Below are 17,228 nucleotides of genomic sequence, written 5' to 3' on the forward strand. Positions count from 1 at the left end.
TTTAGGTGCATTATGAAATGGCTTTACTATTTTAAAGTGCTCTTAGTTGCAAAGGACTACGCTTTAGAAAAGTGGGAAAAGTTCTTATGTAAATTTAATGTCATGTTTTTTAAAAAAAAGAAACATAAAAAGTCTGTTTACAGAAATAGAAATAAATGGCTCATGGACATGATGGAGACATGCTCAGTCTCAATAATATACATACTAATCAAAACTATACTGGGAGTCCATCTTTCACTTGGTATGTTGCCAAAAATCACAAAGGTTTGAGGTACTGTGCTGGTGAGGCCGTAGCGAGGCACTCTCATCAATGGCTAGTGGGCAAACACAATATGCAGTCCTGGAAAAGGCAGTTTAGCAATATCTCAAAATTACAAAGGCATATTTGTCTTTTGACCCAGCAACTCTAATCTAGGACCTTTTTTACCAGTACTCAGCAGATACTTGTACAGTGTTGCTCACTGGAACATTGTAACAGCAAAATACTGACAACAGCCTGGTTGTCCACCAATAGGGGACTGATTAAATATTTGAATATCCATATAATAGAAGTTTTTCAGTGTTTAAAACAGATTTCTGTGTACTGATATGGAACATTCTCCAAGATGTGTTAAATGAAAAAAGGGGCAGACCAGTGTCTGTAGCATGCAACTGTTTGTGAGGGAAAGCAGGGGACAGTGGCTAAGAAGAATGGCTGTGCGTGAATATTCTTGTATAATCTTAAAGAAGAACACACATGAATAGTGATTAACTTGTGTGGAGGAAGGCAGATGAATGAGAGGAAACTGAGTGGTTCTGGGACAAGAGTAGAAGGGAGTTTTCACTTAGGATGTAGACATTCTTTTGAGTGTCGTACTGTGTGAATTTATTACGCAAATAATTCTGTGATGTAGTATAGTAGATGTGTACCCCTACTGGAGAATGCTGATGGTATATTAATTGGAAGTTGAGGTATGGGTTGATTGTACTTGTGGTGACAAAATTAACCCCAGATTTGGCTCCTTAAAAACACTGTATATTTTTAGGGCCAGGCACAAGTGGCTCACACCTATAATCCCAGCACTTTGGGAGGCTGAGGCAGGTGGATCACCTGAGATCAGGAGTTTGAGACCAGCTTGGCCAACATGACGAAACCCCATCTCTACTAAAGATACAAAAAGTTAGCCAGGCATGATGGTGTGTGCTTGTAATCCCAGCTACTTGGGAAGGTGAGGCAGGAGAATCACTTGAACCTGGGAGGTGGAGGTTGCAGTGATCCAAGATTGTGCCATTGCACTCTGGCCTGGGCGACAAGAGTGAAACTCCATCTGAAAAAAAAAAAAATTATGTGTTTTTACTAAAAGAGGACTCCTTTAGTATTGGCTTGGTGCCAATTATGGGCATTCTTTAGATTTCTAACTTAAAATGTCATTGATATGTGTAGTTATGGAAGCTTAGTATCTCCTTATCTGAAAGCAATATTTTGTAGTTTTTTTTTTTTTGATAGAAGTTATGAGGAAGAGAGTTTGAGCTTTATTAACATCAAGATTGCATCCTTTAACTTGAGTCATCGATATGGAGACAGACTCTAGAACCAGAAAGTTTTGTACTTGTCCAGTGGTAGTAAGACTTATAAAATGAACTGTGAGGCTTGTTAATTTTTATTGGGGCACAATTTTGGTTTTGCTATTTTTTTTTTTTTTTTGAGATGGAGTCTCACACTGTCGCCCAGGCTGAAGTGCAATGGTGTGATCTTGGCTCACTGCAACCTCTGCCTTCTGGGTTCAAGAGATTCTCCCACCTCAGGCTCCCAAGTAGCCAGATGCCCGCCACCATACCCAGATGATTTTTTGTATTTTTTTAGTAGAGACAGTTTCACAATGTTGGCCAGGCTGGTCTCGAACTCCTGAACTCGTGATCTGCCCGCCTCGGCCTCCCAAAGTGCAGGGATTACAGGTGTGAGCCACCGCACCTGGCCTGGTTTTGTTATTCTGATAAAATTGTAGAGAATAATGAAATTGAGAAATGAAGCTATTAAGTTAAAATTGTTTTGGAAATGGAAATATTCCACTTTCTGTGTATACTTTTAAGCACAGTGGTGATGCATTCATAAATTTATTGTAATAATTTTCCCCTAATTAATTTTAACATGTGTAAATTCTCTTTCAGAATCAATATAATCAATGTATCAAGAGCCCAGCAATCCTATAATTCCATTGTACAGATACGTGAGAAAAACAGTGTGTTTAATATAATGTGATTGTTGCCATTTAAGACGCTTTATATAATGTACTTGATATGGTTTGGCTATGTCTCCACCCAGATCTCAAATTGTATCTCCCAGAGTGGGAGGGACCCAGGGGTAGGTAATTGAATCATGGAGACTGGTCTTTCCGGTGCTATTTTCATGGTAGTGAGTAAGTCTCATGAGGTCTACTGGGTTAATCGGGGGCTTTTACTTCTTCCTCATTTTCTGTTACTGCCACCATGTAAGAAGTGCCTTTTGCCTCCCTCTGTGATTCTGAGGCCTCCCGGCCATGTGCAACTGTAAGTCCAATTAAACCTCTTTTTCTTCTCAGTCTTCAGTATGTCTTTATCAGCAGTGTGAAAACGGACTAATGCAGTATTGATATTTACGCTGTTTTATTTTTCACTTTCTTAAAAAGTACTGCTACCATAGTGAAAAAAATTTAACTTGTGCTGCATACAAAATATTTTAATGAATCCTTAATACTGTTCTTCAGTCAAAATCTTTGTGTCCTGTATACTTGGCCTAGGTATCTCTGAGTCAGAATCAAGGTTTGTTTTTTTTTTTTTTTAGTAGATTAATGTATGACCCATTCTACTTACTCGAAATCAATGGTCTTAGGTTAGGAATTGAGTTAAAGGCAACTCTTTATAGATGGAGTTCTTTTTATAACTGGGTAACTGGATTCTGCAATCAGAATCATGACCTGATATTTCTGAAACATCTTCAGACTTAATGTCTTTGACAGTCTTACATATTTATCTATTTAAGTAAGAATGGTTGTAATTTCAGTGTATTCTTGAGTATTGAGTTGTAAATTTTTTAAAACTAAATCTAAAATATCTTTCATAAATTTTATTGGTCTTTAAATTTTCCTTATACCGTATTCACAGTGCATGTTTTGAGTTTTTGTCTCTAACAGTGAGATTTAAAAAAACAACTAGACTTGAAATAATTTCACAAATAAATAATTTTATAAAGCCTCTTGTAATTATGTAAAACATTTTATAGGCCATGTTATACTTTGCACTGAAATTGTTTCTCTGTCTCCTTGTTTTACAAGGTTTTCTTTTGCTAAGTAAATGAACCTGTCAGATTTTCTCCATTATTTGGTGGGGTATCAAGGAAAAAAGGAGGCAGGGGAGTAGTTCAGCTTTTGGCGGGGTGAGGAGAAGTAGGACATGTATATAGAAATTTTTTAAAAAGGTTCCAGGTAAATCTCTAATTAGAATGATTTTTTTCCCTGTATTTCCATTTCATTTATTCCCAGAGAAGCTGCATGGACATTAACAGAAAACAAATAAATATCACTCTGCTAAGCTTTTCTGTTTTGATCTTGATGCACAAATGTTCCATTATTGATCTTCCATTTGATGCAAGAAGAGTGCTTGCTAGTAAAACATCAACGAGCCTGTTAAGCAAACAGAAAACGGAACTTACCTGTAATTAGAAGTTAACAAGAAGCTTTAGAAAATGTATTAGTTGACAAGGAAGTCAAGAAAAAGAGGAAAATTATTTCTGTGACCCACCTAATAGTAAAATATATCAAAACAAAGGTAAATTACAAATAGAGGAATTTTCTAAATTAAACTCAAGGCTGCCAGATTAAAAACACAATATAAATATAATACAATCTCTTTTTCCATTAATGTTTAAAACCCCTCCTATACTGACCTGTACATTTGCCCCACTGATGAAATGGAATCTGAAAATCGGGATACAGATACTCTGGGAAGAATGATAAAATTGAACTTAATTATAGCAACAGTCTAGTTGCTGGACCAGATCCAAGAAAACAAAACAGAAGCATACTCAAATAGGATTAAGAATGCATTTAGCAAGTGGTGAGAAGACCTATTTGGATTGAGTGGTTTTCAGTCTCAGGAGTACATAGAATCATCTGGAAGCTTTTCCACACCCATACTTTTCAGATATTCTGATTTGTTAGGCCTGAGCCGAGGCCCAATTTTTGTATTTCTACTTGTTAAGTTGCTATAGGTAATTCTGATGTATAGGAAGACTTAAGACTAAGAACAATTCCTTGAATATAGTGACAACCTCTAGCTGGAATAGTCTAAATCCGATTACCCTAATTCCTACACTAACGGTTCCCAAACTGGTGTTCTGCAAACAACAGTCTTGTGACTGCTCTTTGAAAAAAAAAATCATGGCCATGCAAATTCATTTTTCTGAGAAGTGCTGTTTACCAAGCATTTCCTCAATGTGCTTATTAATTTGTTACCTCTATTACATATATTTATTGCATTTTTAACCTAGTAAGTATTAACAATCCCAAACTTACAGAACAATGCCCCAAGGATGTTCTATGATGGTATTCTATTGGAAATGAACAGAACAGTCAGAACATGTACTCCATAAGGAATTTATTTTTATTATTTTTTTGAAAGGGAGTCTTGCTTTGCCACCCAGGTTGATCTTGGCTCGCTGCAACCTTTGCTTCCCAGGTTCAGGCGATTCTCCTGCCTCAGCCTCCTGAGTAGCTGGGACTACAAGTGTGCACCACCACATCTGGCTAATTTATTGTATCTTTGCCTAGTTCGCCAGGCTGGTCTCAGACTCCTGTCCTGAAGTGACCTCCCAAAGTGCTAGGATTATAGGCATGAGCCCCATACCTAGCCTTCCATAAGGTATTTAAAGGCACTTCCAAAGGTACAATCAACAGACTTGCCAAAAGTCAGTGGCAAGATCTCTAGTCTCAGAGCCATCTCCAAGTTCCAACCCTCCCACCCCCACCGAAAGCCAATCAATTGTCCTCCCAGAATGACATCAAATAGCAATTAGGACATGGTCCTTGACTTCTCCAGAGCAGCTCCAAAAAGATATATACTGTTAACAGGGGAAATACTGTGAACTGCAGTCTTTAATAGATAACAATCAAAAACATTCCTGTGGATAAATTCTATAAAATATATTTCTCACCAACGAAAGCTTCTATAAATTTCAGACTGATCTGATGACAATTTAACTTATTTTTAAAATGCATATTTTAAATTACACATTTAATTATATCAGAGAAATGCCACCATGAAGGCCTGAACACAATCTCTGACCCTAAGGTCCTCCCTGTCTTCACCTCCATTTCACATTTGATTATACATATATTTGAGAGAGCATCACTCATTATTTGTTTTGGGAGTACTCTATAACCTTGTAAGTTTCTTGAGGGCAAGAATCAAGTCTTTTACAGCCTCTAGCATGCCTCTGTGCACCCAAAAGATCCTCAACAAATAATTTGTTACTCTATTTTGTCATAAAATATAGGACATACTTAGCTGTACAGCACAATGTGACTTGATCACACCCAATCTATGAATGAATAATAACCGCACTGAATTTGTTGAAAAACAACATTATCTATCCTCTTTTCATCTTCATAGTATATTCATTTGGTTTTTAGTAATGTTGGTTCTATTCATATGTTTTTAGATAATTTACTATGTTGTGCCTAAGTAAAATTATACCAAGAATTTTTATGGGGAAAAGCTAATGCACTGCTCTTCATTTTAGACCTTTGAAAATACAAATTCAGATATTGAACAGTGAGTTTTATTTTGGAAGTTGGAGGAAATTGAGGTGTTATGGTGAGATTGATAGGCTCTTTTGGCTACTTGTGTATGGGGTTGGGGAGAATATACAAGTTTACAGAATCTTGTAAATTCTCACGGTGCTTAGTTTTGTGACTTTACAAAAACTGGAATTCTTTTTCCTAGCTCTCTGTGGAGAAATGTAAGCTGTGAGTTTAACATCATGTTTACCGTGATTTGGCAAGTTTTTGTGGAAAAAATATATTGCTTTCCTTATCCTGCTTGCAATATATATTACATATATATGTATATAATATATATATATTACATATATATATGCTTCTTTGTACTATAGTAAATTGTATCTTGAATATAGAGAAATAATTCGGAGTAAATTAAAAGAAATCTTTACTCTGAGGTGGAAGCATTGTCTAATGGACCATATATTTAAGCCTTGTGAATAAATCACACTACAGCCCAGCACAGTGGTATGTGCTTGTAATCCCAGCCACTTGGAGGGCTGAGGCAGGAGGATTTCTTGAACCTAGGAGTTCAAAACCAGCCTGGGCAACATAATGAGAATCCATTTCAGTCAATCAACCAATCAATCAATTATACTAAAAAGAACAAGATCTTAAAACAACAAAAAGAGTTTATGACAGAGTTACAGCAGTCATCAGAGAAAAATCCTGGACAAACTGCAAATCTATACCAGTTGTGAATTGCTATGACTGCAATTAAAAACCAAAGCTATTTTCGTATACAGGTATTGATCGACTTACCACCTTACAACTTGCACCTGATGCAACTTACGACCATTCGACTTTACGACCATAATCGCTAGTCACGACTGCTCCGCGTCTGGCAGTGCAAACGTTGCCCAGCTGGGCGTATGACAGTGCGGATGAGCTTCCAGCAGCACTACCATCTCCACGTGCACCATTTCAACTGTTATCCCAGACTCGGTACAGCAATTTGTGTTTTGTGTCTTGGATATTTTTCATCAAACCCCTCCCAATAAACTTCTTATACATTTTGAAGCAATGGACCCAAACATCGAACAATTTGCAGGGATTGAACAGATGGCGCACGATGTGTTTCGTCCGTATCGTGAAATTTATGAAGAAAAAAAGAAACATACAATTCAGACAAAGCTCACCATGTTTATGAAAAAAACCAACTCCGGTAACCCCAACTGCTGCCTCAGATGATGACATCAACGATCTGCAGCCAAGCACCAGCGGCCAATAAAATGTTTCGTACATGTTTATATATTTTGATATGTTTTGCAATTGGGAAAATGTTTCCTCTGGTATTTTTTACACCTGTATTTTGTATTTTTGTATGCACCTGTATTTTGTAATTTTGTATGTTTTGCAAATATTAAACCAGTTGTACTGGTAATGCAGTGTTTTACTTAAACCTGACGAATGTGAAAATAAGAAACAAAATGGTGGAGAGATGATACAAATGGCATAAAATGAACAAAGAAAATTATGATATATAACAATAATGAAAGAAAATTATGATAAAATATGACTTAAAGATTTTATAACATCATTTCACAGTACTGTACATATAGCCTACTCAACTTACGACCAAATCGTGCTACAGCCGGTCTGTCGGAACCAATCGTGGTCGTAAGTCGAGCACTAGCTGTAGTTTTTTTGGGTGCATTTGTGTTTAGTAATAACTTGTTTGCAAATTTAGAGGACTATAGCTATAATTTCTTCTGAGAGACCTTGACTTTGAGGAGCTCACAGTTTAATAGAAGAGAGGACTGGAAACCAAGAATTAAATGCAGAGTGAGGTTCTGCAGTACAGGGTATATACAAGGTGCAGACGCACTATAGCACCGTGTTCTGGCCTCGTCTTCTGCTGCTCTAGACTTCCTGAAGTGCCATTTCCTGAACCTGTCTGTTTTTTCCCACTGTATGGACCTCTCTCTGTAGGTGCCATTCTCTCTCCTTGCAAGCCTTTTCCACACCTTATGTTCCTGGTGTGGAAGTTCTCTTTCTTCAAAATCTTCTTGAAGGCTGCCTCTACCTCATCCAAATAATTGTTTTGTCCATTTCTCTGTATTTCTTTATAAATAATTACAGTCAGTTCTCATTATTTGCAGCAGTTATTTTCTATAAAGTTGCCCAGTACACTGAATTAATGAAGTATTAAACCCTTGCTCCTAGGGAAAATATGCATATACATATCTCACATAGGTTATGATCTTAATTCCTAGAAACAACTCATCCTGGTAAATTAAATTTTCTTATTTACAAAAGAATAAAGGAAGTACAGAAGCATTGAGTGATTTGCCTGAGTCTGCCTCCCTAACAGGTGCCAGAGTTAAGATTCTAAGAAAAAATACAAAAATTATTTTGAAGTGTGAATGAGTTAGACTATTTTTAAGATTCAGGAACAACAATTTATGTATAAAAGAGGACAATTTGCTGCATTAAAATAGAGGAAGAGCTAAAATGTGAAGTTTATGTATAACGAAATGATTTTATAGTTATTTTAGTGACATGGGGAAATGTCCATTATATAATTAGTTAGCAAACAAAACCATATATGAAACTGTATATAAACAATAAAAATATATTTAAGTGCCAAAAAAAAAAAAAAAAAAAAAGGTTCAGACCTCCCGTCCAGTTGGTCTCCGAGCCAGAGTTCCTTGCGCTAAGCTGCACTGCCCTCTACTGTTTCTGCCCTCTGGTTATCTTTGTATGAAAGCTTGAAACAAGAAGGCCAAGGGTCACCTTATTTGACCTTAGCTTGGAATGTGTGCAGGGAGTGACAGATTTTTCACTACTATGTATATATCCATGAATCACTTTGAAAGCTCCGCAAGTATTAATTTGAAGATTACAAATATATTTTAGCAAGTAAGCACATTTGCAAATATGGGATCCACAAATAATGAGGATCAACTGTATTTTTAAGTGACTGCTAGGGTCTGTTTCATGGTAACCCCTTCCCCCAACAATGTGGAATGTTTCTTTAGCTTGATAGTTCATTCATTTATTCATTCATATATTTATTAAGCACTTACTATTAAGCCAGACTCTGCTTTAATCTGTGGTGAACTGGCTAGAGATTAAGGTCCTGCCCCTTGGATTTTATATTAGAGTAAGAAAGACAGATAGCTAAGTCCGGAGCTTGAGGAAGAAGCCCAGGTTGGAATTATACAGCCACCTGACCACGGTGAAACCTGGTGTGTCTCCTCCTACTTCACATCCCCAGGTATACTTCCAGAACATTTCTGTTCTATTCTTGTGTATAAACTCTTCCTTTTGAATCTCTCTCCATTGACACATGTCAACCTCTGCTTGTCTTTTGTTGATTTTGAGGCCACTTGCTCATGTAACTGGTAGGATATTGCAGAAGAATCATGCTGACATGGTCTTTGAATTCTGGTTCTGCTACCTACCAACTGAGTTACTTTGGTCAAGCTCTTGGACATCTGAGCCTGTTTCCTAATTTCAGAAGTGCCACTATGATGTGTTAGGCCTGATGGGTTGCAAGGAAGAGGCACATATATATCATCTTTGGTGATGAGGGCTGAATGTAAACTTGGATTTACATTCAAGTAGCTAGGACTACAGGTGTATGCCACCATGCTCAGCTAATTTTTAAAACTTTTTGTAGAGATGTGAATTCACTATGTGGCCCAAGCTGGTCTTGAACTCCTGACTTCAAGTAATCCTCCCACCTCGGCTGCCAAAGTGCTGGGATTACAGGTGTGAACTACTGCTCCTGACTGAGAGTTTACCTTCGTTTGCTAGTGATGTTCTTGGTATCTTTTCATAGTTGAGGCCTTGGTGCTAGTGCTGAAGTGTTACACTCACCATCTGAGGTTTACAGGACTTTTAATATTGAGCAACTGCTTAGTTCTGCATCTTTGCAAGTATACACAATGTGCTACCAGGACTCTGCTTTATATCCATTGAAAGCAAGAAGTAATACAGTAAAACTCTTCCTAGCTAGAGGCTTTGAAAGAATGGAGTATTCTGGTTTAAATCTATTAACTTGGAAGTCTGAAGGTGAAAAAAATTCAAAACTTTAATTTCCTGTTGAATGCAATTTGAAAGTACAGCCAGTGGTTCCACTTTTCTTCTCTAGTAAGTTTGGACATTCAGATCTACTTGGTCTTTTATTACAGAACTTCTAGTGTGCCTGAGACTTACATTGTGAAGGTCCCTTTCTAAAACTTTAGATGTAAGAGAATGTAAGTGATATTGTATGAGATCAGGCTGGATGAGAACTGATACCTGTAAATATACTTTTTAGACTAAAGCTCTGATTGCCACTTTTTTTCTTATTTAATTCATAAAAATAAAACACATTGGCTGGATGGTGGGAGTAGAAAGGAGATTTATATCTTTTAATTGCTTGTCTTTGTGTCATATCAAGACAGAACATATAGAATCCGTGGCTTTGGACCTACAGAAGGAAACACATTTTTCTACCTGCTGTATGCCAGAGGTTCTTGAATACCTGCAGGGCTTATTGCAGCACAGATTGCTGGGCCGTTCTCCAGAGTTTCTGACTCATCAGGTCTAGGGTACGGCCTGAGAATTTGCATTTATAAAAAGTTCTCAGGTGATGCTGGCACTGCTGGTCCAGAGACTACATTTTTGAGAACCATTCTTGTATACTAACTGTAACCTGTAGAACTCTAGAAGAAAGCTTAGTTTGGTCTGGGATAAGAAGCACCAGGTTATGGAGCAAATCATCAAAGATTCAACCCTTGATCCCAGCCTAGTTTGGAATTCAGATAACATGCAATATACAGTGACATAACACAATTCTTGGTTTTCATGATCACACGTCATAGCCAAGCATCAAGTGAGAAATGCAGTTTCATTTGCAAGGCTTAGAGAGGCCTGGTGATAGGATAAATAGGATTTAGTGATTAACCCCATGAGAGTTTTCTCTCCCTGACACTTAGCATTTAGTCTTACTTTAGAAGGGCCTTGTATTTTCTTTTAACTGGTAAAGAGCTTTGAGTGCTTATTAAATTGAAAGCTTTGTGTGTTTTTAAAGATATTAGGCATGTTTCTTGTTTTAAAAAATTTTAATAATAATACAGGAAAATAAGAGAACCTTTTTCCAAAAAGGGGAAATCATTGTGATCAGTTTATCTTATTGGAATGTTGGCTACTATAGTCTGCATCATTAATCATTAAGCATGCTATGGGTTTTCCATTTTTATAGGATTTGTACCTCAATTGAGGTGATACTGGTAACTCTTGTGCTCCATTTGAAGATGAAAAATATAGGCCAAAATCAAAGACCTGCCACAGAAGGCGGATAACGAAGTCAGCTTTGAAGGAACACGTAGATACACACACACACAGACACACATATATAAAGTAACATGCGCATTTTTTTTTGTCTGTTTTGTTTTGAAGTTTTTAAAGTAAAAGCCAGCCCTGCCCCTCTCCTGGAGTGGGCAGGGACAGCAGTTGCCTGTGCTGCTTTCCTTGTGAAGCCACAGGTCCCTCTGGGCATGATGCCACCTGGCCGTCCTCCTTTCCCTTTTATCTTTCTCGTCGACCAATGGACTTGGAGCACTGAGGCCATGCCCTATCCTGCATTCTAGTGCCACCCTGGTGACACCTCTTCTGGCTCAGTCACACAGCTGAGTGGTAGCTGACTAGAAGCGTTTAGCTGTCCTTTTCAGTATCACACTGATGTGGCCCCAACCCTGCCTCCTTCCCTGCCCTGTGTTGTCAGGAAAAACTGACACAGCGAATTGGGCATGGCCAAGAAAAACGGTAAATGCATCAAATTGCAGCCACCCAACCTAGCCCCAAGCCCCCTCTGACAGCAGGACCACTGCCAGAGTCCATGCCATTCCTGAGGCACACCGGGCTGGGCCCCTGGGCGCCTCTGGGTTTACCCCTTCAAAGTCTTGTCCGCCAGCCACCCCCCTCAGAAGCCCAGCCCCCATCCTCACCGGTCGCCCCTGGGTGACTTTGGACCAGTGACTCCCAGGGCTTCCTGCTCCAGACTTCTCTATCACCTACTGCCACCCCAAGCTGGACTTCCCTGGGCTCTTTGAACTCATGTCTCAAAGCACCTGGGTCCCCACCGTGAACCCCCTTCCACACTCCTCCCCCATTGCAGAGCGGCATTGCGGGCTGAAGTGCCCTGTCCCTTTGCCCCCAACTGCTGACTGGAATGTAATGAGTCACAGTCCCCCTGGGAACTGTCATTACTGATGTAAGACCTGCCTTTGATCTTAGGACCCAGTCCCCTAAGGGTTCTCACCCCCTTTCTGGTTCCTCTGGTCACAGCACAAATTTCCAGCTGGAAGGGGAACGGGGACAATGGGACCTAGGAGCAAGAGGTTTTAGGCTGCCTCACTCCCTTAACATAGGCATTGACAGTGTGAAAAGCCTACACTTTCCCTGTGAGCTCAAAGCGTTTACAGTATCTCTGGGTGGCAATGGGAGAACCGGTTTGGTTTGGTTTTCTCCCAGGCTACTACTCTCCAGAGAGACTTTAACATTTTTTTTTTCTGAGTTCTCCACCTCATATTCTAATTCTCCATGGTTCTGGGACCACACTGCCCTTCAGTCAGTGGTCTCTGGAGTGAGATTTGCTCATCTTCTATGGAACAAATCTTGGGAAACTGAACTTGACAGCTTGAATCTTCCTCATATCATCTCAACCTGGGGTACTTTGAGTACCACAGGATAAATGTGGGACATCTTTCTGAACCATCAGTTTCCCTTGATTCTCGTGAGAGAGAAAAAACATTAATGTACTTAGGGATGGCAGTCACATAAGGTTTCTAAGAGTATACCAGACTTTCTGAAATGAGGCTTGGGTTGTCCTCTTTCTCATAAATTCCCAGATTTAACAGAAAGGCTGCCTTATGCCATGAGGACACATTGATGTAAAAGTGTGAGAGGTACTGGTGCACTTCTTACACTAACAGACGTGTGAGGGTGTATGACTGTAAACCATACAGCTTATAGTTCTTGCCTGCTTAATGTTGACTTTTCTACCTTTGCCTCTGCTTTTGGTCCCTGGCAGCTCCTGATTCGTGGCAAAACCCCAGAGTTTGGTGTCAGAAGACTGAGTTTAAGTTCCAATACTGCCTTTTTCTTTTCTTTTTTTTTTTTTTTTAGCTATGGTATCAATCCCGCTCAGTCACTAAGTGTGACAATACCTTGTACAGTTGTTGGTGGCATTAAACCAGAAGGTGTTTAAGAGTATTTTGCAAAAACTATAAAGGAGGTATGGCTGTACGGTCTGGTAGCTCTCATGAGTATGACTGCTCTTTCCCAGGTTAAAAGATTATCAGCAGGGGATAGCCCTGGCGTTCCATCAGGAGTGAAGAGAAAAAAGAAAACAAGTGCCTTCTCCACTCCCACTGCTTCACTTGACTAGCCTTAAAAAAGAAAAAAAAGAAAAAAACAAAACAAAACAAAACAAGTGGCAGTAGCCCTGACACAACCAATTCTGGTGGTTGCCATTCAACTGAGGATGTGAGTTTTGGCTGGCCAGGCTGCTGGGGACAGGGAGCCCAAGGGACAGTAGAGGGTAACTTGTTAAGATTGCAAGTGGACTGTTGGGTACTAGTTAAGAATTCTGGGAAGCAGAAATCTGGGTTTTCAGAGGCCGGGACTGAAGGGGTCCAGTGAGCAGGCAGCCCTTTCCCTGGAGAAAGCTGTAACCACTTCCCTCAGACCCAGCTTCCCTGTCCAGGCCCTGGCTCCCTGGTGTTTTTCTCTGGTCAAGCTTAGCTGGTCAACCAGCTTTTTCCACTGTCTGCCCATCTGGCCGGTTGGATATTAGATCTCCAGAGCCAGATGCTTGGGCCAAGAGTGAGGCCAGAGCCTGGAGAGGGGCTGGGTGGGGCTCTGGTCAGGCAGGTAGGTCCAGTTGGGGGCAAGGGAGAGGCTCCACATGACTCCAGGTCCTGAATCCTAGGGTTGTCTCCAGCTGCTGCTCCCAGGAAAGAGGCCCCACAATTTCAAAGTTGCCAAGAGCCATAGGGCAGATGTCTTACCTCTGTTTTATTGGGTGGTTTCTTGGTTGGGTAGATGTTTCTGGATGTAAGAGACTGGGGTGGAAGTAGTGACCATGGTTTACTCTTTTTGCCTCCAGAGAGTAGGAGAGGCTTCTAGCTGGGCAGCTTTTTTTCCCTGAAAAGGCCTGAATCAGAAACACAGTCAATAGGCCAGGAGCAGTGACTTACACCTGTAATCCCAACACTTTGGGAGACCAAGGTGGGAGGATTGCTTGAGCCCATGAGTTTGAGACCAGCCTGGGCAACATAGTGAGAACTTAGATGGGGTCTCACTATCTCACAGGTAGCTTGTTGGCTGGGGGAAGGCTGAGAGAAGGCTGAGACTGGGCTTTTCCTTAAGGTCTGGGGAGTTGGGAGCTTGGCTCACCCCCCCACCCCGGGTGATTCTTACCAGAAATTGAATGACTATCTTATATGTTTCTTCCTACACAGAATCATGATGCTGACAATGGCCCTAATCTTACAGATAAAACCAAGTGAGTGTCTCCTATTGGAGCAGCAGTCTATAGGCCGAGGGAGTCTGGGAGGCCACTGCCCATGATCTTCTTTCCCATTGAGCCACCTGCACCCCGACCCATGCCTCCACCCCTAGGACTACTTTCTCATTGACCAAGAGCCTGCAGTAACTCTCCCTACAGCTCAATTGTGTTGTTTTCTGAGGTACCTCAGAAATTGAAGCATGGAGTAGGGTGCAGGGGCAAGGAAAGTATGATAGAAACTGAGGCAGGGATTCACAAGAGAGGTCAGATCCTGGGAGCAGCCCATTTGCTGGGCGATATTGAGGAAGTTGCCTCTTCCTGAGCCTTCTCCCTTGAAGCTGTTCACATGAAGGAGTTGGACCACATGACTGATTTCATTATTTTATCTTGCTGCAGAAGCAACAGATGAGAGCTGCTCAGAAGAAACGGATGGTGGAGAGATAAGAACCATGAAAGAAGTTGATACAAAAGAGTTAGGGGATGAAAGGTCCAAGATAGGCAGAAAAGAAAATGTTGCCAGTTGCTGGGGAAGAAAGGAAGTCAGAGGGCTTAGACACTGAGGGGGACAGAACATCTCCATGTGCACTTTTGTCTCTTGTAGTCAGCAACAGGTATCCACACAGAGGGCCGTGCATCATCGCTACCCTGAAGGAGCTGGAGGTAAGAAGCGCTGGGCCAAGGTGCAGTGACCCCCTAGGCCAGGCCTCCAACCTCCTCCCACAGCAAGGGTTGGGTGCCCCTCTGGCTGCTGAGACAGCCCATACAGCCCCCAGCCCTAATGATTGCTCTGTCTCTCCCCCAATCCTCCTCCAACTCCCACTCTCTGCATGGATCTCAAGAGCCTACACCGACAACCAACAGTATCCTAGACTCTAGCTATCTAACAAACAGTCAACTCAATAGAACGATGGAGATATTAGTATGAGTCCAGTAGGGTCCCCAGGTTCCACCCTGCCAATCCTGGGCTCCAGTTTCCCCTTGAGGCCCTGAAGAAAGGGGCTGGGGGCCCCTGGTGCCAAGGGCAAATGGGGATCTGGGGAGGCCAGGCCTCAGCTGGAGGGACCCCAGAACATGGGGCATGCATCATGGCTCTTCTGTTGCTGCTCTCTTTGCCTACTGTGTCTTATCCAGACACCCCTGCGCCAGTACTTGCCACACATGCGTTAGAATTGTTGCCTCTCAGGGAAGCTAGGCTGACTGGTTGTCAGGAGCTCTGAATTTCTGCCCTGGCTCAGTCCCTAATTTACTCTTTGATTCTAGATAAGCCACCTTTCCTTCTTGGGCTTGCGTTTCCTGAGGAGGTAGAGAGTATCAAAGGTCTCTATGAGCTGTGAGTATCCAAGATTTAAAGATCCATTAGAATGTAAACCTCAGGGCCAAAGGCTCCTGCCTGTCCTTTTCCATCCTATATCGCTGCTGTGAAGATATGGGCCATATCCCTAGCTCATATGTCCTGAGTAAATGTTGAGTGAATGCACCTTTCTAAATCACAAGCTGGCAGAAGGATGGGCTTTTCTCAAACTCCATCTATAGATGTCACTGGTAGAGGGTCGTGACTGCAAGTTGTCTAGGTTCTTGGCATTTTGAAAAAACAATTGGCCGAAACATCCTGGAAAGAAAGGAAAGAACGAAACAACAAAAGAACAAAAGCAGGGATTTACTGAAAACCGAAGTGCACTCCACAGTGTGGGATTGGGCCTGAGCAGCAGCTCAAGGGCCCGGATACAGATTCTTCTTGGGTCCAAGTACCCACTGGAAGTTTCCCCTGGACCACTTCATGCTCACCTCATGTAACTGAAACGGTAGCCACAATCAGTCTGATTGGTTGCAGAAAGCAGCCAACCAGAGGCTGAAGTGAAGTTACAAAGGTCACATTCCTGTGCAAATGATATGATTGGTTGCAAAAAGCAACCACTCAGCCCCTAGGGTGAAGTTACAAAGTTATACTTCTTTGCAAATGAGGACTTAACCAGCAATCAGTCTGATTTGTTTCGGACAGCCAATTTCCCAGCTGCCTAGCAGAAAAGGTCAAAGGTAGCAGCCTCTGGTCTTTTTGCTACTTAGGCATGGAAAGTTAGGGTTTTCCTTTCAATTTAGTTCTAGGAAGTCATGGTGAAACAGTCTTAGGTACCCTCCCTCCAGACCCTGCCTCATAGAGGTTTATTTTACTGTCCTTTCAAGAGAATCCAGATTCAGACTTTCAGTTCTGTGGCTGTGGGCAAAAACAATAAAGACCCAAATCCTCTGTCTTTGGGAGCTTGAGGGGAGGGTTTACCAGTTCATGGTTTCAGTGGGTTTGAGAACTTTGCCTTTAAAATCCATTCCTGGCCCCTGCCTACCATTTCCTGGTCTGGGGAATAAATTTGAGGGGGCCACCCTCGATCACCTTCCTTTTACTCTTCCCACAGAAACAGCAGAACCAAGAAATTGTGGATCAACTGGAAGATGTAACATGATTTCTTTGTTTGCTCACGACATGACTGCTGGGCTTGGGGGTCACTCAGCTGTAGAGACCCCAGTTTCATCTTGCTTACCAGCCTGGGGAAGAAGGGTCACCCTGCAGATTCCACCCCATCCCCACAGGGTCCCTGATAACCTGGTCCCATGGGTGGGCCTGTCCTGGGGCATTGGTGGCATTCTGGGGGCATGTCCCTTGCTGTGCCATCTCTGCCTTGCCCTAGTAAGAGCGCTGTCTTCCTTTCTACAGGAAAAGCGAGAAAGCCAGCAAAACCAGGGAGCTTTAGGGAGGCAGTTAGAGGTGAGTGGAGGGTGTGAGGTTCCCTCCTGTCCTTTGAGAATGTTTCTTTCCTTCTCTTTCAGCACTTGATTGGCTTTTCTCCCGAAGGTTCAAATCAGACAATTAGAATCTTGATGTCTGAGAAAACAGAGTTGAAGACAGTGCTGTATCACACCGAACGTGCTGCCAGGCAGTT

Source organism: Sapajus apella, unplaced genomic scaffold (assembly GCF_009761245.1).
Source record: "Sapajus apella isolate SASKATOON/1434 unplaced genomic scaffold, GSC_monkey_1.0 scaffold37, whole genome shotgun sequence".
In the NCBI taxonomy this organism is placed as follows: Eukaryota; Metazoa; Chordata; class Mammalia; order Primates; family Cebidae; genus Sapajus; species Sapajus apella.